The sequence below is a fragment of the Thermobia domestica genome, chromosome 10 (assembly GCF_964235325.1).
Source record: "Thermobia domestica chromosome 10, izTheDome1.hap1.1, whole genome shotgun sequence".
NCBI lineage: Eukaryota > Metazoa > Arthropoda > Insecta > Zygentoma > Lepismatidae > Thermobia > Thermobia domestica.
Genome location: NC_137463.1, coordinates 178,819,448 through 178,842,729, shown reverse-complemented (window position 1 = coordinate 178,842,729; position 23,282 = coordinate 178,819,448). Strand labels below are relative to the sequence as shown.

The window sequence follows — 23,282 nt, the reverse complement described above, 5'->3', positions numbered from 1 at the left end:
GATTCCCAGTAATAAGTTTCTTCTTGTACTTCTAATAGAAATAATAATTTTAAGCAATTCACCATTTCAAACACGTTTGATATATTCGTCCAACCAAAGTTTGTAAATCGGAACAATTGTTTAGTATATTCGAATTATATTTTCTTAAAATACCAATACCACGCTTATATTATCTTAATTTTTTACTCAAAGACAGGACGTTACTGCATATCGTTATGATTACGCATTTTATCATATGCACGACTATCACCATAATATCAGAATTGATGTCATGCCACATTCACTGGTCATTACAGGAAAAAATCTTTTTTCATTCATTTTTACTCTCTACCTTCCTTTTTGCTAAAGCATACGAATGTTCGATCTTTGTATCGTCCAGGAGCAGAAATCATTTTCTTTTTCTCCCACCATTCAAAAGTATCTCTTTTAAGGCAATTTCTCCTTAGAAAGTGTCTTAACCAATTTCTTTTCAATGTTGCTATCAACATCCATATTCTTCTGTCTTCATTCACTCTCCTTGAAACCTCTTTATTTCTTAGTTTCTCCTTCCAGCCGAATTTTCCCATCATTGTTCATATCTACAACTCGAACCTTACTATAATGGATATAATTATAATTGAATAAAACATATGTGAAAGTACAACATTAGAATATGACTGCAGAGTACTAAATTATAACACTGGATGAAAGATTTAGATCCCGTACATATAGCCACTTTTTCCATAGGTTGCACTTATTAAATATGTCGTGGTAACTGTTTGTGTGAACATTTACCTTTTAGTTCATTAACGATGATAACTGCATTTATAATAGCAAAGAACACGTTTCGTGTCTAGTGCCTTTGTCCTATTAGTTCTCACCTTGTCCTAAAAGAACCTACCTCAAAACGGTAGTGCCTGTCTAGTATATAATATAATATTTGCAACGTAGGAAAACGTATATTTTATTGTTCTCTTTGTTAAAAAAGAACCATTGAAGACAAGTAAAATTTCAATTTTATAACCGTACTTACTGTTGGGATGTAGTATGGGCAGGAAGTTACATGAAATTGTACACATGCCGTTACGTAGCTGTTGTTAGGTAAATATTATGTGTAATGTTGAGATGAAATCGAATCGCTAGATTATGAAGAAGTAATTAATATACTTGTGAGTTGAGATTAATATATTTAGTTAGGAGCCGTAGCGATTGTGTATCCACAAAATAATTGTTGGATAGATCTTGTGAAGAAGTGTATACCAATAAGAGGTATAGAAATAAAGTAAGCATTTCTACGAAAAGGTGTTACTGATTTGGGCAGGTCTATAGAATTACAGTAGACACAATTGAGGTGTGTTTATATTCTTTTAGTAAGAATATAGAATTTTACATTGGCGCAGTCGGTCATTGAAGTTACGCTCTGATTAATCATGTCTACCATTCCAAGCTTTCCGATCTTTAATTTGGAAACTGATCGCCTCCAAACTTATTTGGAACGATTTGAGTTTATGTGCATAGCAGCACAAATACCAGATGAACGAAAGGTTGCAACATTATTTACAGTAATGGGAACAGAAGCTTATGATCAACTATGCAACATTTGCTGGCCAGATTCTCCATCAGCAAAATCTTATGAAGACATCAAGATGGTGATGAAAAAATATTATGCTGCAAAAGTAAATATAATTTCGGAGAGATATCAATTTCACATCATGCGACAGAAGCCTTACCAGTCAATTTCATCTTTTGTATTGGATTTAAAAAAACAGTCAACCTTCTGTGAATATACCTGTTGTTTGGACGAAAATTTGAGGGATCAATTTGTTTTGGGGATTGCGGATGAATCAATTCGAAGAAAATTACTCAATACACGTGATCTAACATTCAACAAAGCAACAGAGATAGCATTAGCAATGGAAAGTACCGAACAACAACTTCAGCTTTATAAGACATCTGGAAAAAGTGAATTAAACGCTGTCCAATCGTCAAGGGTCCGTCAAAAGAAGGACAGTACATCAACATCACATAGCTCTTCGTCATCTTCTGATCAGGCTTCACCAAAGTCAAAGAGTAATTGCCGATATTGTTCGATGCAGCATAAAAGAGGACGTTGTCCGGCATGGAGAAAGATTTGTTTACGTTGTGGACGAAAAAATCATTTTGCTTTGACGTGTAAATACAACTCATTGGTGTCTTCAGAATCAGAACGTCAAACACAAGGTTTAGTTAATTCTGGGTATCAAGAGACTGCAATCATTGATCAAGATGAAGCACAAAAATTAAGTAATTTAGCTAACATTCTACGGCTTGATACAATATGGGTGGAAACGCCAAATGCAGATATGACAGGAACAGACACAACTTCGGATTCGGATATGTTACCAGCAATTGCAGTCAGTACAAGTATCAGTATGGAACAACCACAGGTTAACGAACATACGTTACGTACTTCTGTAGATTCTGTGACGGACGAAGAAATGAGATTCAAAAACAATTCAACGTCAAATAATGTAAACCAAAAACCAATACATATTGTACAGCGTAAAAGACGCATGAGAAACAAAAGAGCATCATCACACCGGCAACTAAAATCAGCTACTGGTACCGAAAGAGAAGAAGCAAATAAAAAAAGTGTAGTAGAAAAGAAGTCGACAGATAGCATGGCTAGCAACTCAAATGGTGAAGATCCTTTGCATAAACGGTCAATTGATCGAGATAATTTGTTAGTTGCGATAGTTGGGAAACTAGAGAAACTAGAGGCACAGATTGATGAGCTGAGGACCTGGTGTAAAGCACCGAGGAAGAAAGACAAGCGAGATTGACAATTGAGACTGTATTCAGGATTAATTGTTGTAATGAAAAAAAAAATACTAATTGTATATAATGTTGTTTTTTTAGGGGCGGCGGTTTATTTAGGTAAGAGGGGGAGAGTGTTGGGATGTAGTATGGGCAGGAAGTTACATGAAATTGTACACAGTAGTATTGGGGACACTCTGCCGAACTTTTGATTATTTTTAATGAGGGGACCCAAGGCCCGGGGTCAATGACCTAGGGGTACATAGGACCACCCCCTCTAAATTTTGGCAGGGGTACCTTGGCCCACCCCCTAAATTTTGGCAGGGGTACATAGGACCACCCCCCTTAAATTTTGGAAATTGCCAAATCTAAAAATTTGGTATGGTAGCCTATGACCACAGTATGTACCTCTATTAGTATTGGGTGTCTATGTCGTTCCCTTTCATGGGTAAAAAATTGCCAAAAATTCACATTTCGGAGGTTTTTGACCTAATTTATCCCCTTGGATGAGGTGTTATTACCCTATATAGTTATATGGGCGTATACAAGGGTCCATTACCTTTCATAAGACATGGGTATATTAATGCACCCATTGAAAAATTTGGGAGGGGTACCTTGGCCCACCCCTTAAATTTTGGAAATTGCCCAATTTAAACATTTGGTATTATAGTACAGGACCCTAATATGTATTATGATAAATTTGGATGGTCCACCTCGTTCCCTTTTAGGGGTACCAAATTGCCAAAATATAAACGTAAGCAATACGTAGTACCACGTGTTTGGTTTTGACCTAATTTATCCCCTTGGATGAGGTCCTATTACCTTATATGTTTATATGAGCGTATACAGGAGTCTATTACCTTTCATAAGACATGGGTATATTGGTGCACCCCGGGAGGGGTACCTTGGCCCACCCCTTCAATTTTAGAAATTACCCAATTTAAACATTTGGTATTATAGTATAGAGCCCTAGTATGTATCACTATAAATTTGGGTGGTTCACCTCGTTCCCTTTCATGGGTACACAATTGCCAAATTTTAGTACAACCACGTGTTTGGTTTTTTGACCTAATTTATCACCTTTGATGAGGTGTTATTATCCTATATCGTTATATGGGCGTATACAGGGGTTCATTACCTTTCATAAGACATGGGTATATTAATGCACCCCCAGGAGGGGTACCTTGGACCACCCTTTAATTTTGGAAATTGCCCAATTTAAACATTTGGTATAATAGTATAGGACCCTAATATATATTACTGTAACTTCGTTCCCTTTTAGGGGTACAAAATTGCCAAAATATAAACGTAAGCAATACGTTGTCCCACGTGTTTCGTTTTTTACCTAATCTATTCCATTGGATGAGGTCCTATTACCTTATACGTTATATGGTCACGTATGGGGATTCATTTCCTATCATAAGACATAGGTACATTTGTGCACCCGGGAGGGGTACTTTGACCCACCCCTCTTTAACGTGAGAGAGCCGGGTTCGATTCCCGGCGGGAGCTCATGTGATTCGGATTCCACGTTAATCAGTAGGTCTACGTCTCATATAGCCTCGCTGCTGAACGGGACGTTAAACCCAAAATCAACTCAACTCAACTCGAAAATTTTGGAGTTCCTTTGTGGCTAACCGGTTAGCGTATGCGTCTTTAACGTGAGAGACCTGGGTTCGATTTCCGGAAGAAGCTCATGCGGTTCGGATTGTTATCCCTTTGATGAGATGGACTAACACTGGTGCAAATGAAAAATCTTTAGTTTTACGTCCCACGATTAGGTTAAAGGAGATGGTGACGATGAGAAAGGAATGAAAGTGTAGGAGGAAACTGGAGCATGGCAGGGATCACTCAGGACACATAAGATCACATTGATTTACATCAGGAGTTGGGAAGGGGGGGGGCGTATAGGACCTTGTACTCTTTGATGAGTATAAAAAATATTAAAATTTGGACTTTTTTAACTTATCCTATTATCTTTCACGAGACATTTTCGTTATATAATAGAGTACAATGGTTTACTTTTTGGGAGTTATCGTTCCCTTTGGAGCTTATTACGTTATATGGAGACGTATTTAAATTATTCCCTTAAATTTGATAAGTACTTTGTGATCCATTTTGTTCCGCTTCAGGGGTGAACCTTGCAATCGTCCCGAGTTCGATTCTTGGAAATGTTGAATTTAATGTCCCCACCGATGATGAGAAATGATGAAATGAGAAAACATCATAAACTTACTTGCTTGCGGATTGAAGCAGAGACCTCACACATCAGAAAAAAAAAACGATGAGCCATCATGCCAACTTCAGTGCGAGCAGTTTTGCGTATGAAAAAAGAACATGATCAGATTATGTTACATTACACATTTCTGCTCGTTGTTAAGCATAGAAGTTTGTTATTGTGAAATTGCAGCATGTGCTTTTACTACATCAGCATTTTTCTCAGCTGACGGACTTTTAAAGCTCAACTTTACATTTATGTCAAAGACAGTTTCGTAACATATCGATGAGTGTTACATTTTTCAATCAAGTTTAAGGAAAATGAATCACATTTAGATGTGTTAATTTGAATGTCGTAATAAACTATGATGATGTCATGAGCAGAATCGCGATACTAGATGTCGTAACGATTGATGAGTAAGGAGAAAAGACGTTACGTTTCGGCTCCTGATACATGATGAAAGCTGTGTTTTCATTGGTTCTCCGTGATGTCATTGATTCATTTTCCTCGTTTCTGATTGGCTGATAGTGATGTCACTTTATAGTTGAACCCGTTTCAGACCTAAATAAAATTCTTAATTTCATTTTTCAAGTCCTACTTCCACGAAGATCTTGAATGAACGAAGGTGTACCGCTAGTGACAGCGTGACTTTACTCCGTTCCTTGAATTTGAGGTAAGTATCAACTGCGTTTCTTAATATCAATGGAGTGCTTTTGAAATGAGGATAACTTTGTTATCACTGTTTTTATTTAGCATGAATTATTTAGCAAATGGAAGAATAACCCTCACTTACTTGACCGGGAATCCCACACATTAGAAGCAAGCACAAGAAATTTGTTGATTTTGGTTTAGCGTCCCTTCAGTAGTGAAGCTAGGAATACGGCTTAATGTTGAATTTGAGCGCATACTGGGTGTTGAACCCGGGGCCACATCCCACACATTAGAAGTAAGCACGTGAAATTTGTTGATTTTGGTTTAGCGTCCTTTCAGTAGTGGGGCTAGGAATACAGCTTAATGTTGAATCTGAGCGCATACTGGGTGTTGAACCCGGGCCAGAGGTGCGTAACGCTAACCACTTAGCTCAGTTTCTGAAAGTTACCATTAACTACGCACGAATTGGTTCCCTACAACGTGAGACGTGGACCTACAGTTTAATGTGGGATCTGATCTCCCGCCGAGAATCGAATTCGAGTATTCCTTGTCTAACCGCTTAAAAAAAGCAAGCGCATGAGATTTTTGTTTTCGTTTCATGTTCGTCATACGTTTTAAAGTTCAGTGTCAGAGGAAAAAATGCTTACTACAATGATTCTCTCAGCACAGTTAGAAAAACAATTTCATTCATTCTTTTTATCACTACAGAAACTTAGGTCATTTACATGTTGATGTTGGTCCGGGTTTGACGACAATAAAACGTTTCAGTAGTAGAACTATTTGAGATATGATAATTCTTTTTAGGATTGATCGTGTAGTCATTTTGATACCATTAAACGTGTTATCGATCTCTGAATTCAATTTTAATTCGTGCTTTTTTTTCTCTTTTCGTTTTAGATATTTGTTTTCTTTGCTTATTCCTTTTCTGCTTACCTTACCTTTTTTCCTATTTGAATATGGCTACTTCTGGCTTTACTGTCTTGCGAGAAATCAATAGACATTATCGGCGTTTTAATCTCGAAGGACGAATGCTGGAAATTCAAATCAATGCTCCGACCAGTGGCACCGATATTGTTGAGTGGGTTCAGGCCTCCTTTCAACAGATGCTGGATTACTTATTGGAAAATGTCGACGAATTATCGATGGTTGGATTATCGATTTTATCTCATGATGAGAAGAACAAACCGTTTTATCTATCTTTTCGGCGTGCAAGTATTCTGACACTGGAGACTTTATGGGCATCCTTTGATCGCATCCTTCAAAGTAACGATAGTTTTCTCATGAACGAACCGTTCATTGTACATTTTCATCATGTGGATGTGCCCCGTGGATTTGGGAGAATGCGTCGAGGTCTTTTATCAAACGACGAATTATTAAAACGCAAGACTGGCATTTTACGTGTAAAAAACACCGACAAGAAATGTTTAGCGTATGCAATTGTGATTGCTATTGGTTTAAAGAAATATAAGGATACGAACAAGAAACTGTACAGACAATATCAGGACCAGAGCAAGTGTGTCGTTCTCCCAGCCGTGCATGAACTTTTATCCAGATCATCAGTGAATTTAGATCATGGGGGATCTGTGGAAGAATTGCGACAATTGCAACGCTACTTGACCGATTATAAACTTACCGTATACACCAGCTTTTCCGGAGAAGATATTCTGTATGAAGGGCCTGGTGGCGAAGACAAGATTCCAATCAATTTAATGTGCATCAATTCTCATTATGACATCATCACGTCATTAACGTCTGTTTTTTCTACTGGATATTATTGTGTAGCATGCCACAAAAAATATAATAACAGAAATAGACACGTCAAGAACTGTTCGGCCATGTGTGAGAAATGTTTGCAAAAACCGCCATGCAGTAAGACCAATACGGAGAAACAGTGCCCAGAATGCAATCGTGAATTTTATGGTGAAACATGCTATACAAATCATCTAACTGTACCATATCATAAAGGCCAACCAATATGCAAGATGGTGAAACAGTGTTCCAAATGTTTACGCATTTATTCGTTTGTCCATACAGGGGAAAGAAAACATGATTGTACTGATTATTTTTGTAATGTGTGTCGTAAACACGTTACGTCTACCCACCAATGCTACATGAAGCCTGATACGACTCAATTAAAACCTGGAGTTCCATCAGTGTTACATGCCAAGAAGGCTATGATTGTCTTCTATGATATCGAAGCCACACAGGATACTTTCTTCGATGAAGACACGTTCATTCATAAGCCCAATTTACTGGTGGCCCAACAAGTATGTTACAACTGTGTTCAAGATGAAGATATACATCATCCGTGTGAAGTTTGTGGACAGCGTGAACATATTTTTCAAGATGATCCGATCAACGCCTTTCTTGCGTATTTACGTCAACCACGACCCAACATCAAACTTATTGTATCTTTGGCACATAACTGTAAGGGATATGATGGTCATTTTATTCTTAAATCTTTAGTGGAAGAACATGAATTGAAACCTACTTTGATCTTGAACGGAGCAAAAATTTTAAGCATGAAAGTGAATCACTTATCGTTTATTGACTCCTTAAATTTCATGCCAATGGCTTTAAGTAAATTATCCAAGGCATTTCATTTACCAGCGACCAAGGGATATTTTCCACACTTTTTTAATACTGCTGCAAATCAAGCGTATGTAGGAAAATTACCGGACATCCATTATTATGGTGCAGATGAAATGAAAGTGGATGAACGAGAGAAATTCATGACATGGTACAACGAACACCAGAACGATACGTTTATTTTCCAAAAAGAATTGGTGAACTATTGTGTTCAGGACGTCAACGTACTTCGAATGGCTTGTATATCTTTCATGACCACTTTTGAACAAGAAACTCACGTCAATCCTTTCCTGGAGGCTATCACTTTGGCGAGTGCGTGCAATTTAGTATTTCGACGAAATTTCTTAAAACCCAATACTATTAGCATTCTTCCTGCACGAGGATACCGTCACAGAAACAATCAGTCACGGATTGCTTTGCAGTGGCTTGCCTACATGGAAGAAAAAGAGGGTCATTCAATTCTGCATGCGGCCAAAGGTAAAGAAGTTTATGTTGCTGGTTTTCATCTGGACGGCTACTACAAAGATCCTGACACTAAAGAGGAACACGTGTATGAATTTGAAGGTTGCAGAATTCACGGCTGTCCTCTATGTGTCCCTACAGGCCGTGATCAGCCCATTTATGAGAACTCCGAAGAAACGATGAACTATCGCTACGAGAGAACACAGCGTAAAATGAAATTATTACGATCCATGGGATATAAAGTACATGAAATGTGGGAATGTGAATTTCGTCAAGTGTTAAAATCCAATCCAGCATTGGCCTCTTCTTTAAGCACACATCCTTATACTAATAAGACACCATTAAATCCAAGAGACAGCTTCTATGGTGGCCGCGTTAATGCCATTAAATAGTACCACGTTGCAAATGAAAATGAAGGCGAAGAAATAAAATTCTTGGATATCGTTTCCCTGTATCCTTATGTGAATAAATGTGGACGGTATCCAATAGGGCATCCACGAATATATCTACAGGGAGATCCAGAAATGCCCGACATTCAAACTGTCGACGGATTGGTCAAGTTGAAGATTTTGCCTAGCAGAAATGTGTTTCATCCAGTGCTGCCATTTCGTTCAAATAAGAAGTTGTTGTTTCCACTTTGTGCTGCCTGTGCCACAGCATTAAATCAAGATTCTGAATGTACACATTCGGACAGTGAACGAAGTCTAACAGGAACATGGGTGTCCTATGAAATTCAAAAAGCCATTGAACTTGGGTATCAAGTCATTGAAATTTACGAAATTTGGGATTACGACATCACCGTATATGATCCAGAAACCAAGACTGGCGGATTATTCAGCGAATACATTAACACATTTTTGAAATCTAAGCTGGAAGCTTCTGGATGGCCTGCCAATTGCGTCACCGAAGAAGAAAAGCAACAGTATATTCAAGTGGTACAACAACGGGAAGGCATAACTTTGGATGCAGCAAATATAATGACAAATTCAGCACGTCGTAGTCTTGCAAAACTCTGTTTGAATGCCTTCTGGGGACGACTCGCTATAAGAGACAATTTCAGCCAAACGACCATCATTAACGACCCCAAAGAACTGTATCAGAAATTAACTGCTCCAGACATAAAAGTCAACCAAATTTTACCTGTTAATGATTCGTTGTTATACCTTTATTGGCAGTATGAAGATGATGTTCCAGTACAAAATAACAATGCTAATGTTGTCCTTGGAGCATTTACAACGTGTCAAGCTCGTCTGGAACTCTACAAATATTTAGAATTGCTGCAAGAAAGAGTACTATATTTCGATACAGATTCCGTGATATTCACGCAGAGACCATCACAGCCCACAATAGAACCAGAAGTATTTCTTGGTTCAATGTCAAATGAACTGGAATCAATTGGACCAAAAGCATACATTAAAAAATTCGTGTCTGGTGGCCCAAAACAGTACGCCTTGGAAATCTACAACCCCGACACGAAATCAACCAGTTATGTATGCAAAATTCGTGGATTCACACTCAATTATACTGCAAGTCAAAAGTTAAATTTTAATAGTCTGGAGCAAATGATCATAAATCAATCGAGTGAAAAAATCTCCATTAGCACGCCGCACAAAATTTACAGAACCCACGATCATCATCTTGTCACAAAACCTGAAGAAAAGAAGTACAGTTTCAACTATAAAAAACGCCGATTAATACCAGACACATACGAGACATTGCCCTATGGGTATAAAAAAGCCAGAACAGAATAACAGCCATATTTTCCCCTAATCCCACCAACATCACCTCCCAAAGACGGGGCAAAGAATCAACGCAACACGGGACATGCTTCAACGAGGCCACAGCGGAAACAAAACTCAGATGACATCACCTCGCAGAAACCCGTGGAGAAAAAAAAGGAATTCAGGTACGTCACATTTGCGTTTCTTTTCTCACCTCACTCTCTCTCTTGATCATTTAATTCGATGTTAATAATCTGTTTTTCTTCTTTCACAGGAAACAAAATAAATATTACCATGTATATTCATATGTTTTATTTTCTCTTTACAGAATTTGTACCCGTCACGGACACGTCTTCCTTTGAAGAAAAAGAAATTCTGTATTCTATTTCACTTGCTAAAAATAAATGTACAAAAACATGATTCTGTGTTTTATTTCACATCCTAAAATCAAATTCTTTTTCCTGTACTGCGATTTCAATTTATTTTTTCTGAATCTGTTTACCGATAAAATAAATCAATGTTTTGCGGGAAAAAAATCAAACTAAATTTTTGTTTCAGAAAATTTTTTGTGTACGAAAAAAAAACTGATTCAGAAAATTTTTGTGTACGAAAAAAAAATGTTTTCAGAAAAATTTTTTGTGTACGAAAACAAAATTCTGTTTCAGAATTTTTTTGTGTGTGTACAAAACAAAAACTGTTTCAGAAAATTTTTTATGTACAAACAAAATTCTGTTTCAGAAAAAATTTTTATGTACAAACAAAATTCTGTTTCAGAAAAAAATTTTGTGTGCAAAACAAAAATCAGTTATCGTCACAAAACTGCTCCGACTAAATGAATCGATTCATTCTGATAATGTTGGCAACACTGGAAAAATTTCGGTAAGTATCGCTCAGGCACTGAGTTACAGCGAACACAACTAGATTCGAACCAACAACCTTAAATGTCTGATTCATCTCTAAATACACTCAACTAAACAATAAGATTATGTGTATACGCCAATGCTTAGCACTGAGTCAATAAAATTTTCTTCAAGGTCAAAAATCGCACACGAAGTAAAAAGATGACAACACAGATCTTCTATCTTTCTATATGAAACATAAACCTAGTGTAAACTGTTCGCAATGAAATGTGTAATGTAACATAATCCGCTCGTCTTCTTTTCATACGCGAAACTGTTCGCACTGAATGGAGTACGGCGGCTCAGCGCTTCAATCCACAACGAAGTAAGTTCATGTTTCCTCCTATCATTTTTTTTTCATCATCGTTTCTTAAACTAACATTAAAAAAAATCGAACTCGGGACCATGACATAGTAATCAACAAACTGAACTTCTCAATGTGCCATGGTGACTCAGCTCTTATTTCTGATGTGTGAGATCTCTGCTTCAATCCGCAAGCAAGTAAGTTTATGATGTTTTCTCATTTCATCATTTCTCATCATCGGTGGGGACATTAAATTCAACATTTCCAAGAATCGAACTCGGGACGATTGCAAGGTTCACCCCTGAAGCGGAACAAAATGGATCACAAAGTACTTATCAAATTTAAGGGAATAATTTAAATACGTCTCCATATAACGTAATAAGCTCCAAAGGGAACGATAACTCCCAAAAAGTAAACCATTGTACTCTATTATATAACGAAAATGTCTCGTGAAAGATAATAGGATAAGTTAAAAAAGTCCAAATTTTAATATTTTTTATACTCATCAAAGAGTTCAAGGTCCTATACGCCCCCCCCTTCCCCAACTCCTGATGTAAATCAATGTGATCTTATGTGTCCTGAGTGATCCCTGCCATGCTCCAGTTTCCTCCTACACTTTCATTCCTTTCTCATCGTCACCATCTCCTTTAACCTAATCGTGGGACGTAAAACTAAAGATTTTTCATTTGCACCAGTGTTAGTCCATCTCATCAAAGGGATAACAATCCGAACCGCATGAGCTTCTTCCGGAAATCGAACCCAGGTCTCTCACGTTAAAGACGCATACGCTAACCGGTTAGCCACAAAGGAACTCCAAAATTTTCGAGTTGAGTTGAGTTGATTTTGGGTTTAACGTCCCGTTCAGCAGCGAGGCTATATGAGACGTAGACATACTGATTAACGTGGAATCCGAATCACATGAGCTCCCGCCGGGAATCGAACCCGGCTCTCTCACGTTAAAGAGGGGTGGGTCAAAGTACCCCTCCCGGGTGCACAAATGTACCTATGTCTTATGATAGGAAATGAATCCCCATACGTGACCATATAACGTATAAGGTAATAGGACCTCATCCAATGGAATAGATTAGGTAAAAAACGAAACACGTGGTACAACGTATTGCTTACGTTTATATTTTGGCAATTTTGTACCCCTAAAAGGGAACGAAGTTACAGTAATATATATTAGGGTCCTATACTATTATACCAAATGTTTAAATTGGGCAATTTCCAAAATTAAAGGGTGGTCCAAGGTACCCCTCCTGGGGGTGCATTAATATACCCATGTCTTATGAAAGGTAATGAACCCCTGTATACGCCCATATAACGATATAGGATAATAACACCTCATCAAAGGTGATAAATTAGGTCAAAAAACCAAACACGTGGTTGTACTAAAATTTGGCAATTGTGTACCCATGAAAGGGAACGAGGTGAACCACCCAAATTTATAGTGATACATACTAGGGCTCTATACTATAATACCAAATGTTTAAATTGGGTAATTTCTAAAATTGAAGGGGTGGGCCAAGGTACCCCTCCCGGGGTGCACCAATATACCCATGTCTTATGAAAGGTAATAGACTCCTGTATACGCTCATATAAACATATAAGGTAATAGGACCTCATCCAAGGGGATAAATTAGGTCAAAACCAAACACGTGGTACTACGTATTGCTTACGTTTATATTTTGGCAATTTGGTACCCCTAAAAGGGAACGAGGTGGACCATCCAAATTTAACATAATACATATTAGGGTCCTGTACTATAATACCAAATGTTTAAATTGGGCAATTTCCAAAATTTAAGGGGTGGGCCAAGGTACCCCTCCCAAATTTTTCAATGGGTGCATTAATATACCCATGTCTTATGAAAGGTAATGGACCCTTGTATACGCCCATATAACTATATAGGGTAATAACACCTCATCCAAGGGGATAAATTAGGTCAAAAACCTCCGAAATGTGAATTTTTGGCAATTTTTTACCCATGAAAGGGAACGACATAGACACCCAATACTAATAGAGGTACATACTGTGGTCATAGGCTACCATACCAAATTTTTAGATTTGGCAATTTCCAAAATTTAAGGGGGGTGGTCCTATGTACCCCTGCCAAAATTTAGGGGGTGGGCCAAGGTACCCCTGCCAAAATTTAGAGGGGGTGGTCCTATGTACCCCTAGGTCATTGACCCCGGGCCTTGGGTCCCCTCATTAAAAATAATCAAAAGTTCGGCAGAGTGTCCCCAATACTACTTACACATGCCGTTACGTAGCTGTTGTTAGGTAAATATTATGTCTAATGTTGAGATGAAATCGAATCGCTAGATTATGAAGAAGTAATTAATATACTTGTGAGTTGAGATTAATATATTTAGTTAGGAGCCGTAGCGATTGTGTATCCACAAAATAATTGTTGGATAGATCTTGTGAAGAAGTGTATACCAATAAGAGGTATAGAAATAAAGTAAGCATTTCTACGAAAAGGTGTTACTGATTTGGGCAGGTCTATAGAATTACAGTAGACACAATTGAGGTGTGTTTATATTCTTTTAGTGAGAATATAGAATTTTACACTTACTAGAATATTAAATCATATATATATATATATATATATATATATATATATATATATATATATGCATCCGCTTAGTTTTCTAGCCTTCTTCAATTTCTTGTACCTCTTTTCTAGAAAGATTGAGTGCGAGTTGAGAATTTCAACGTAAGAGACCAAGGAATATTTTTTGTTGCAGCCGTTGTTTTCGAAAAGACTGCAGCTGATAACTAATGAATAAATGTCGGATGATCAGTTGATATTCTTAATGTTTGTCTCAGCTTTGCATCCACATGCTACGCCACAGCAAAGATCCCTTGTTTCCTGTTTGTGTTAATTTTCTATTCATTTTACTAAATATTTTTAAAAACTCGAACCAGACGATGATTTACGAAAATGCGAAATGCTTTGAGTTTCTTTGTTAAGCGGGGAGCACAACCGTTCGCTTTACAGTAACTGCTTGTTATATATATTAGTCACTGTAAGGAAAATTAAGTTACCTATATTGCAGTGAGTATACTTTATCTAAAATATAATCCTTTAAATTTTGCATTACAATACAAATAATAGGTTGTCACATATTTCTGCAGTAGAAATGCATTTTATCAGGCATAAAATTTGTTTGGGGTATTACTTTCCAATTACATGCTTATTTGCTTTTATTTCAGTCTAATTTCACTTCATCAAAGTGTCGTTATAGGCAAGAAACACCAATTCTAACACCAAATCATTAAATTTGAAACTTACGTGTCAAACAAATATTACACTTTTAAGTATTTCATCACTTCTTCATGTTTTAAAAGTAAATTACAAACACCTGAAACCCAGTTGCGACACCTTAATCTTCAAGTTCCAAAAGTTCTTTACGAAGATTGAGTGCCTCACCACGTTCGGCTACCGTCGGTACAAGTTCTGTAGCTAGTGTCTAAATAAAGAAAAAATGGTAAATACAATAATTTCCTCTTCACAGATCTGTGGGAATTGTGATGCACATAAGGCTCATGTTTTCGACCCTAGCGTGTAATGATTTTTCTAGGGTTTTCGAAACAGTAGTGTATCACCATTACGACGCCCCTATATAAATGACATACGACTACAAATGCGCTACTAATATAATAATAGTTACAGTGATTCAATATAACATGATCTATGCAGAACATTTTATCATACCACTACTTGCTAGAAGTTAGTTTGGCAATTTATTAGAGTGAATACAAAATACTTTTAATTGAGAAGTGAAACAAAATAAAAGCTCAATGCCTCTGCGTGTTGACCAAATTAACCGAGTAAGTTGGTGAAAATATTTTTTTTTTTACTTTCGATGCAACTAAACAATAGAGAGCAATCTACAACTACTCAGTCATTATTATCTCACAGGTTTTCTTCAATCACTAATTTAACCTTCATTCGGAAAGCGAAACAAGTCTGTGATTTTTTCATTCAAACACTTTTCCTTTTCTCTCTCTCTCTCTCTCTCTCTCCGCTTTCATTTCATTAAGACAACTATCAGGTTCGGACAGTCCGCCGCTAATAGAAGAATAGACCAGGTGTTATGGGCACTGCTGTTGTAATCCTAAGTTTGTAAGTTGCAATCCACTTGGAGCAATATTTTTTTTAAAAAATTTAATAGTTCTTATATAGTGAATGAAAAATTCACTTTGCTTAAAGTTCTATTTCTAGAGATGACATACAATAATCATTCACATATCAAACAAGAGAAAGAGAGAGTGGAGATGGATACTACTGAAATATTATTAGGAACATTCATCCATATTCATATAACTTTATGAATTAGTTCATTTTTGTTTATTCTTCTTCGCCAGTTCTCGCTTATTAGAGCATAGCAAAATACGTCAAAGATATACATTTTTATTATTTGTCATGTTTGAATCATAAGACCGTATTCTGTAATCCAATAACTTCCACAGATTAAATTTCACGCACTGTACATCTTTTTTTTTATTCTCTTACACTGCACTTTTTTCGATTGCGTTTTTTCAAACTCGTTGGAAAACAATAATATAACACCTTAAAATATTGTTCTTAGCTTTTATTTATAAACGTCACAAAATAAGTATACTTTTAAACAATGGAAGTTATGATTGTTTTGCGAGAGTCAGATCATCCCGCACGACATGATATCTTCTGTATAATGTTTCAGAAGATATACTAAAATTGAAAACTAACAAAGTGAAGGTAATGTTCAAAGCAATAATGCAAAGCACGAAATACTGTAACCTATGAAATAAAATGGACGTTTTACCAACATTGATTTTTAATTTCATATCTGAGTTTAAACTATCTCTTTGACTTAAAGTTGAGATCTCTTTGTTCCTTTATCATGACATCAATCGTTGTGTAGATACTAAACAGTGTCCTCTGTTATTTTATTCGTTGCAGAGACGTGGATATTTTTCTTAATTTTTGCTGTTAGGTACACTGATATTTTCAAACAGACCTGAACACTCGAAAAAGGCCTTACTCAGTTCTCATCCACCAAAGCTTTACTTTATTCTTGGTTGTCTATAGTCACAGTACCTGACAATTGGAAGTGTGAACGCACTTTTGCTCGTGATAATATGAAAAGCACAGAAAGTGAACGCAATAAATACTAAACGAGGATAAATATTCGATGAGGAGTACTTTTACTATCTTGATTAATCATGGGTCTTGTTTGTATAATAGAGAACAACGTGGACTCATGTTCATAAGACCCTCAGGTCGATTCTCACTAAAGCTATGGTTTGATTTCTTTACTACAATAAAAGTTCTTTTAATTATCTAGTAAAAGAGAAAAGCAAATTGTGTAGAAACACTGCATTTCACTTTCGTACAAACATTAACGTGAAAAAGTATTATTTTTTGCACACCAAACTATGGACGATGAGAAAGTGAATAGCTTTTTTCGGTCTTTTTTAGTTAACAATGACCATTGTATTATCGTTGACAAATCTCTACACAAGTAATCGCCAAACAGTCTATCGCGAGTAACTAGTGGCTCGAGTTAACATTGTCGGTAGATAGCGTTAATTCTCCGGTTGGCTAACATTGAAATATAAATTGATAGGCAATTAACAAATGTAAGATTATTTTTGAAAATAAAAAAAGATCTTTCTTCAGGTTGGTGGCTTACAGTAGGATTTAAAAAGAGTACGGAAGCTAAGAAGCCTCATAAGTTTCGCTATCAATGCTCTATGTTATAGATCTTAAAATCAAAGTTTTTTTTGGCGAAAACAGTCTATTTATTATTATTATTATTATTATTATTATTATTATTATTATTATAACGAGAATGAAAAATGTCACATAGTCCAAGCTATTGATAAAAAGATGAAAGGTATATGTCAGATGTTTCTTAGATTTACACATGGACGCAATAGTATTATTACATTTATGTATTTTATTACAAGATATGGATTATAAATATTTGTTCGCTGATAGCAGTAATGAATTTTGTTTCGCCCTTATTCTATGTAGAAACGTGATGTGGTATCTTAAATAAGATATTTCTTGTGACTAGAGTTGTAAGTTCGATCACTATTTGTTACCTGTGCACAATTGGGAACAATTCTATATTTGCTAGGAGAAAACAGTTGTTGTTGATCAGTCACCTTTTTATCACATACTGAGGGTGAGAATTATGTATTCATCAATTGTTGGCTAAACACATTCATACCCATCGAGTACGAATCAAGGTAGATACGGATGACGCAATTTTGTAGGTATTTCACCCGTGAAGAAACTCCTCTCAAGTCGGAAACCCAGAGAAATTTAATAGTTTCCATCTTAATATATATCAGAACTATCTACATTGCAAATAATTAAGCATTTTTCATTTACCTCAAGAAGAAGGAAAAGATTTGATGTGCAGTGAATTCAGTAAATTGCACATTTTTACGATTCTTATGTTGTAATAATGGCGGAACCCTCTGATTTCAACAGTAAAGAGTTATAGAAATAGAATATTCCAGAGAATTAAACTTCGAATTGAAAAATAAAATAGATGTACCAACACGCAAGTACATGAAGAAGAAGCTGGTATTTAGAAAGCTTCGAACGCTTAACAAGCACTCATTCTGAATAGAATCTGGTTTTACAGAGCACTGGATTATGTCTTTAAACTTTACTAATTTAGCGAACCTTCCTCAGCACTTTATGTTTCCTACTTTTACTCGTTTTATTTTATTGTACTCGTTCCACTTACTTGTACAGTTTTTACAGTAACATTTTAGGAAGAAGCACAAGAACACAAAAATATTGAGGACACTTAAAATCACAAAGACTATTCGTGCGTTTTATTTTTTCTGATGTATAACATTAATAAATGGTGAAAATCTCAAGTGGTAATTTTTAGTCTTCCATCTTGTATGTGTTGCCAAATATGTAAAACTATACTCAACGAAGAACAATATTAACATAAGACGCTCAATTTCTTAGCTATTCGCAACAGAGGAATTGCAGGATCCGAATAACTCCACAAATCTTCATTTGACGTCTTTTACCAAAATATGTTGTAACTTTTCCGACCACCTGGTACTCTAGATGTTGTTAATACTGAAGTTCAATGATCGCGTAACTTATTCACTTACTGTCTTATGATCATCAAAAGCTTTAGGATATTTCCCGTAGATATAGAAAGGTGAAATGTAGTATCTAGGTTTGGTGTTGTATGAAAATATCAAAATAAAATAAAATAAAATAAAATAAAAAATAAATAAAAATAAAAAGAACAGCATAACGATATTTTCCTCCCCTTACTCTTTGCAATCGAGTGTGTTGGTTCCCGGACAAAAATATTTGAAATCCCATCAGAAACTTCATAAAATATAAAAAATGGAGCCAAATGTCGACTTTCTAATAATAATAATAATAATAATAATAATAATAATAATAATAATAATAATAATAATAATAATAATAATAATAATAATAATAATAATAATAATAATAATGGGATGAGAGAATTACAATACCAACTACGTAAACAATAACTTCCGATAAAGAAGGAATAAATGCCACGACGGGATTCGAACCCGGGTCTCTGACGTACATTCACATACATACAAAGACAGGAAAATAAACTAGAATCACATACAAATTCAGAAATTCACATACAAAGATAAGAAAATAAACTAGTAGTTACCAAGATAAAAAAGAAATTTATGTTTCTACATGTGTTGAAACAATTCATAGAATCCGAAAATATGTCTGCCATTTTTCCTGCTTGAAAACTAGAAGCAGCGGAGGGGAAGAATTGTAATGTAAATCGGGACCATCGTTGAATACGATGAGGTAGTGAAAACGTGAGAAACTTTTCGTGACTTTTACTCATTGACCAAGGTCTATATAACTTGTTTTCGAGTTAAAGAACAAAATCTTGAGTTAGTCATTGTGCCACTCACATAAGGAACGTCTTCTTATACGAGCATCAGTATCTTATGTATAACCTTACATGCAACGATTTTAAGTGCCTAATAGCTTGGGTGGGAGATAAAGTGAGTGGTAAGTGGTTAGCGCATTGAACTTCTATTCGGTGGACCCGGCCACGCTCAAACGTTTTCAAATGTTTCAATTTCAATTTAAGTACATGCTCAGTGTTAAAAGCAAGATCTTCTTCTCAAAGGAAGAAAATATGTTGGAATGAGGAGAATTGGAAAAGCTCTGTCAATGGAAGCAATGACTTACAAATTTATTTGCAGTAATTGTCTAGATTTGATAATATATTACATTTCTATTTCTCTGAACATAGAGTTTATAATGAAATAGTACATTGGGTACATAGCAATATTGAGATTAATATAATTATGATGTTCATTGGACAACACGATCCGAACCATAGAGATTCACCTTAGATTGGAAAACTGTTTCGTCAGTTACCTACTTTGCAATTTTGTCTAATAAACAACTGGCTCAGTGTACGAACTGCTGTCGCTGTCGAAAAAAGTTTCGTGTAAGTTGAGTTGCATCTGCCCAGGCGTATTCATAACTGCAAATGATCTGGACCCCATGTAATGGAATTACAGCACTCAGGGGTGAGATAATTATGCTGGTGACTGTACAACGGGCTTTGGCAGGTTATAATATAGTACCGTAAATGAAATACCCTATCCCTTAGGATCTGCGGAAGAGGAATAGCTGGGGAAAGACTATTGGGTGAGAAAAGAAAATCGTGATGATGATAGGAAAAGAAAGATATCCAAGAGCGAAAGATTTAGAATAGCGACATGAAAAGTACGTAACATGTTGCTGAGAGGTAAATTAGAAAATTGTAATCAGGAACGGAAACAAAATAATTTAGATTTGTGGAGTTAGTTTGGAAGTAATCGGGTATTGAACAGCAATGGCCCTTCATAATTGTGTAGGAATAATTCTTAGTAAGCTCTTAAAAGAGAAAGTAGTGAAAGTAAACTGTGTTAATAATAGAGTTATTATATTAAGACTTAAAGGGAAAAAGAAGAATCTATTAGTGGTACAGATATAAGCACCATTCACTTCGCATACAACTAAAGAAGTAGATGAAACATACAAGAAAATAGACGAAATTATAAGCAGGGAGAGAGTATGTGTAGATGTAATGGAAGTTTTACGGAAGAGTTATGGAACAAAACAAGAAGGTATCGTCGTAAGTAAATTTGTGTTAGGCTAAAGAAACGAAAGGGGCAGAAGAACCGGTCAATTTATGTTGACAAAATTCATTAGTAACTGAGAACACGTGGTTGAATCACCACAAAATCACCAGAACAGAAGAAAAAATAAGTGGAAATCCTCAGTAGATAGACTGATATAGACTTAAAAGATATCCGTTAGACTATTTTGTGATTGAGAACAGGCACTGGAATAGTTTGGAAAACGCAAAGACACTTCCCGAAACTGAAATTTTCTCTGAGCTGTCTGAGTGGATATTCAACTGAAAAATTTAATCAGAAAATGAGTAGCCTAAAAGTTGATGAATACTAAATAGTTGAAAAGCGAGAAAGTACGAAATCTTTTGTTGAAAAATTCAAAGCAAAATACTCAAACGTGGAAAGATATTTTCAGGTTGTAACAGAGGGTAGGTATATATTAAGCTTTGTATACAACAGGGTGCAGGAAAAGTAGTAGGTTACCGGAAGCAAAAGACGGCTAAAACCAAATGGGTTACAGAATATATGTTGCAGAAAATGAGGGAAAGAAAGACATGGAGAGGTTGATAGAGTAGAAGGATGTACAGGATGTTAAACAGCTAGTTATGATAGGGAAGAGAGCAAGGAAAGTTTTACGAAAGATAATGGGAGGGAACTTTGAAGTAAATAAAGGGAGTATTATGATGACAGTAGAAAATAAGAATATTAAAATTGTCAATAAGAGAAATGAAGACTTAGAAATATAGAAAGAATATATTGATGACTAACGCAAGAGGTTGGATGGACCGTGTGACCTAGACGAAGTTGGCGAGAATGAGGAAATGGAGAATGATAAAGGGTTTAGTATTCTTCGAGTTGCTTTCAATATCCGAAATTACAATGAGAATTCCGTTTATGTTGTATTTATTCATATAGAAGAGATTTTGACGACGTGAATTGTTGTTGGAAGATCTAATGAAAGTTGATTGGAGTGGAAAGACCAAAGACAAAGATCAAAGATAAGAATCTTATGTAATGTACGGATCCATATTTCAATTACATACATACATGCTGTGTCGCGCCACGAGCTGAATACCTTTTGAAGGCTATAGATGGCTATAATAGAAAACGACGGGATGAGGAAAATTTCAGTTCAATGTTGACCACTCACCTGCCAAAAACTTGCTGCCGAGGCCTCTGTTGGTTGTGGATACTTTCTCTAATACCTACTCCTGGGGCTGCTATGAACTACGACGTATAATCCTTCAAGGCCAGTTCTCGAGGCTGCGATGAGCAAAGTAGATTTCCTTTAAACATCAACTCCCGGGGCTACAATGAAATAAGGAGCTTTACCGATCCTTATCTAAGGTCGCTACGGGCTAGAAAAAAAGGTATCCTTCATCCCGCGGCCACTCTATGTGCCAAGGAACTTCAAACTTATTATTCACTGATAACATTATAAGGTGGAACTTTACTAGAGTTTTAAAATTATAATAAAACGTTTACACTTATAATACTCATAAAAAGAGAAGGGTTAAAACTGCAAATACATTGTTTATACTCTACGAACCAGAAGATTGTATGGCGGTTGAATACAAACATAAGGAATGCACTACTGGACGCTCTTTTATTAAATGACATCAGATTTTAACTTGTCACAGGAACATTTTAAGTTAGTACCATAATATGTTTCGTTTCTTCTCTTTCAGTCTTTTTTCTCTCACTTTTAATATATGAGAAGTTGGATCAATTTATGCCAGAAACTAAGAAGAGAAAACAGTCATTTAAACCCGAGGAGAATAACGATAAATCTAACATTGAAATGAAAATTGTCGCAACTCAAATGGCTTCTAATATCGCGCATTTAGCCAAATACTAGGAGATAAAACAGAAAATCTGACCAACTTTTATGATCTATGAACTTATGCCAATTTGCCAATTTTTAAATCTTGGTCGCTGCTAAAAACAAAGAAGTATTTCCGATGTACTTACAGGATATGTTATGGGATCTTGTTTTTCAGATCAAAAATCAAAACCAGTAGAATACATTAATATATTAAAAATTAAAAACAAAATTAACCTCATTAGGCAGACCAAGGTGCCTCCCTATCAAGTGGTGCGACAAGTTTTTCAAATTCAACCGCGTCCACACTGGTCAATAAACTCCTTTTTTTATTACAAAGTTAAGAGCTATAAGCAGCTTGCATCGAATGCGTCAGAGGAACTGAACATTGGTCATCTTTCTTTGAGGCTGAAAATACCGTTCTGCAAAAAAATACCGTTAGAAACATTTACCATGGTAGTAGCTCCTGAACCAAAACCTGACAACTTTAAGATTTAATATGAAAATGGACGAAGTGGAGCTTTCTCAAACTCTCCATGCGTTATACGGCCAACACTCTCTTCGTAATGCTGTATCCTATTTGTTAGCTACTGATTCTACATTACTAGCACAATTATCTCAATGTCCACAGTTTCCAGTTCCTTTACAAATGCAACCGCGCCACTCC

General features: G+C 36.0%; 1 long non-coding RNA gene across 1 annotated transcript; it reads left to right on the top strand.

The window, feature by feature from the left end:
* Nucleotides 1-10,068: 10,068 nt before the first annotated feature.
* LOC145662118 (uncharacterized) lies at nt 10,069-10,836 on the top strand. The gene is made up of 2 exons (XR_014126986.1): nt 10,069-10,601; nt 10,745-10,836. It is a non-coding gene; the product is annotated as an uncharacterized LOC145662118 (long non-coding RNA).
* The last annotated feature ends 12,446 nt before the right edge of the window (nt 10,837-23,282 follow it).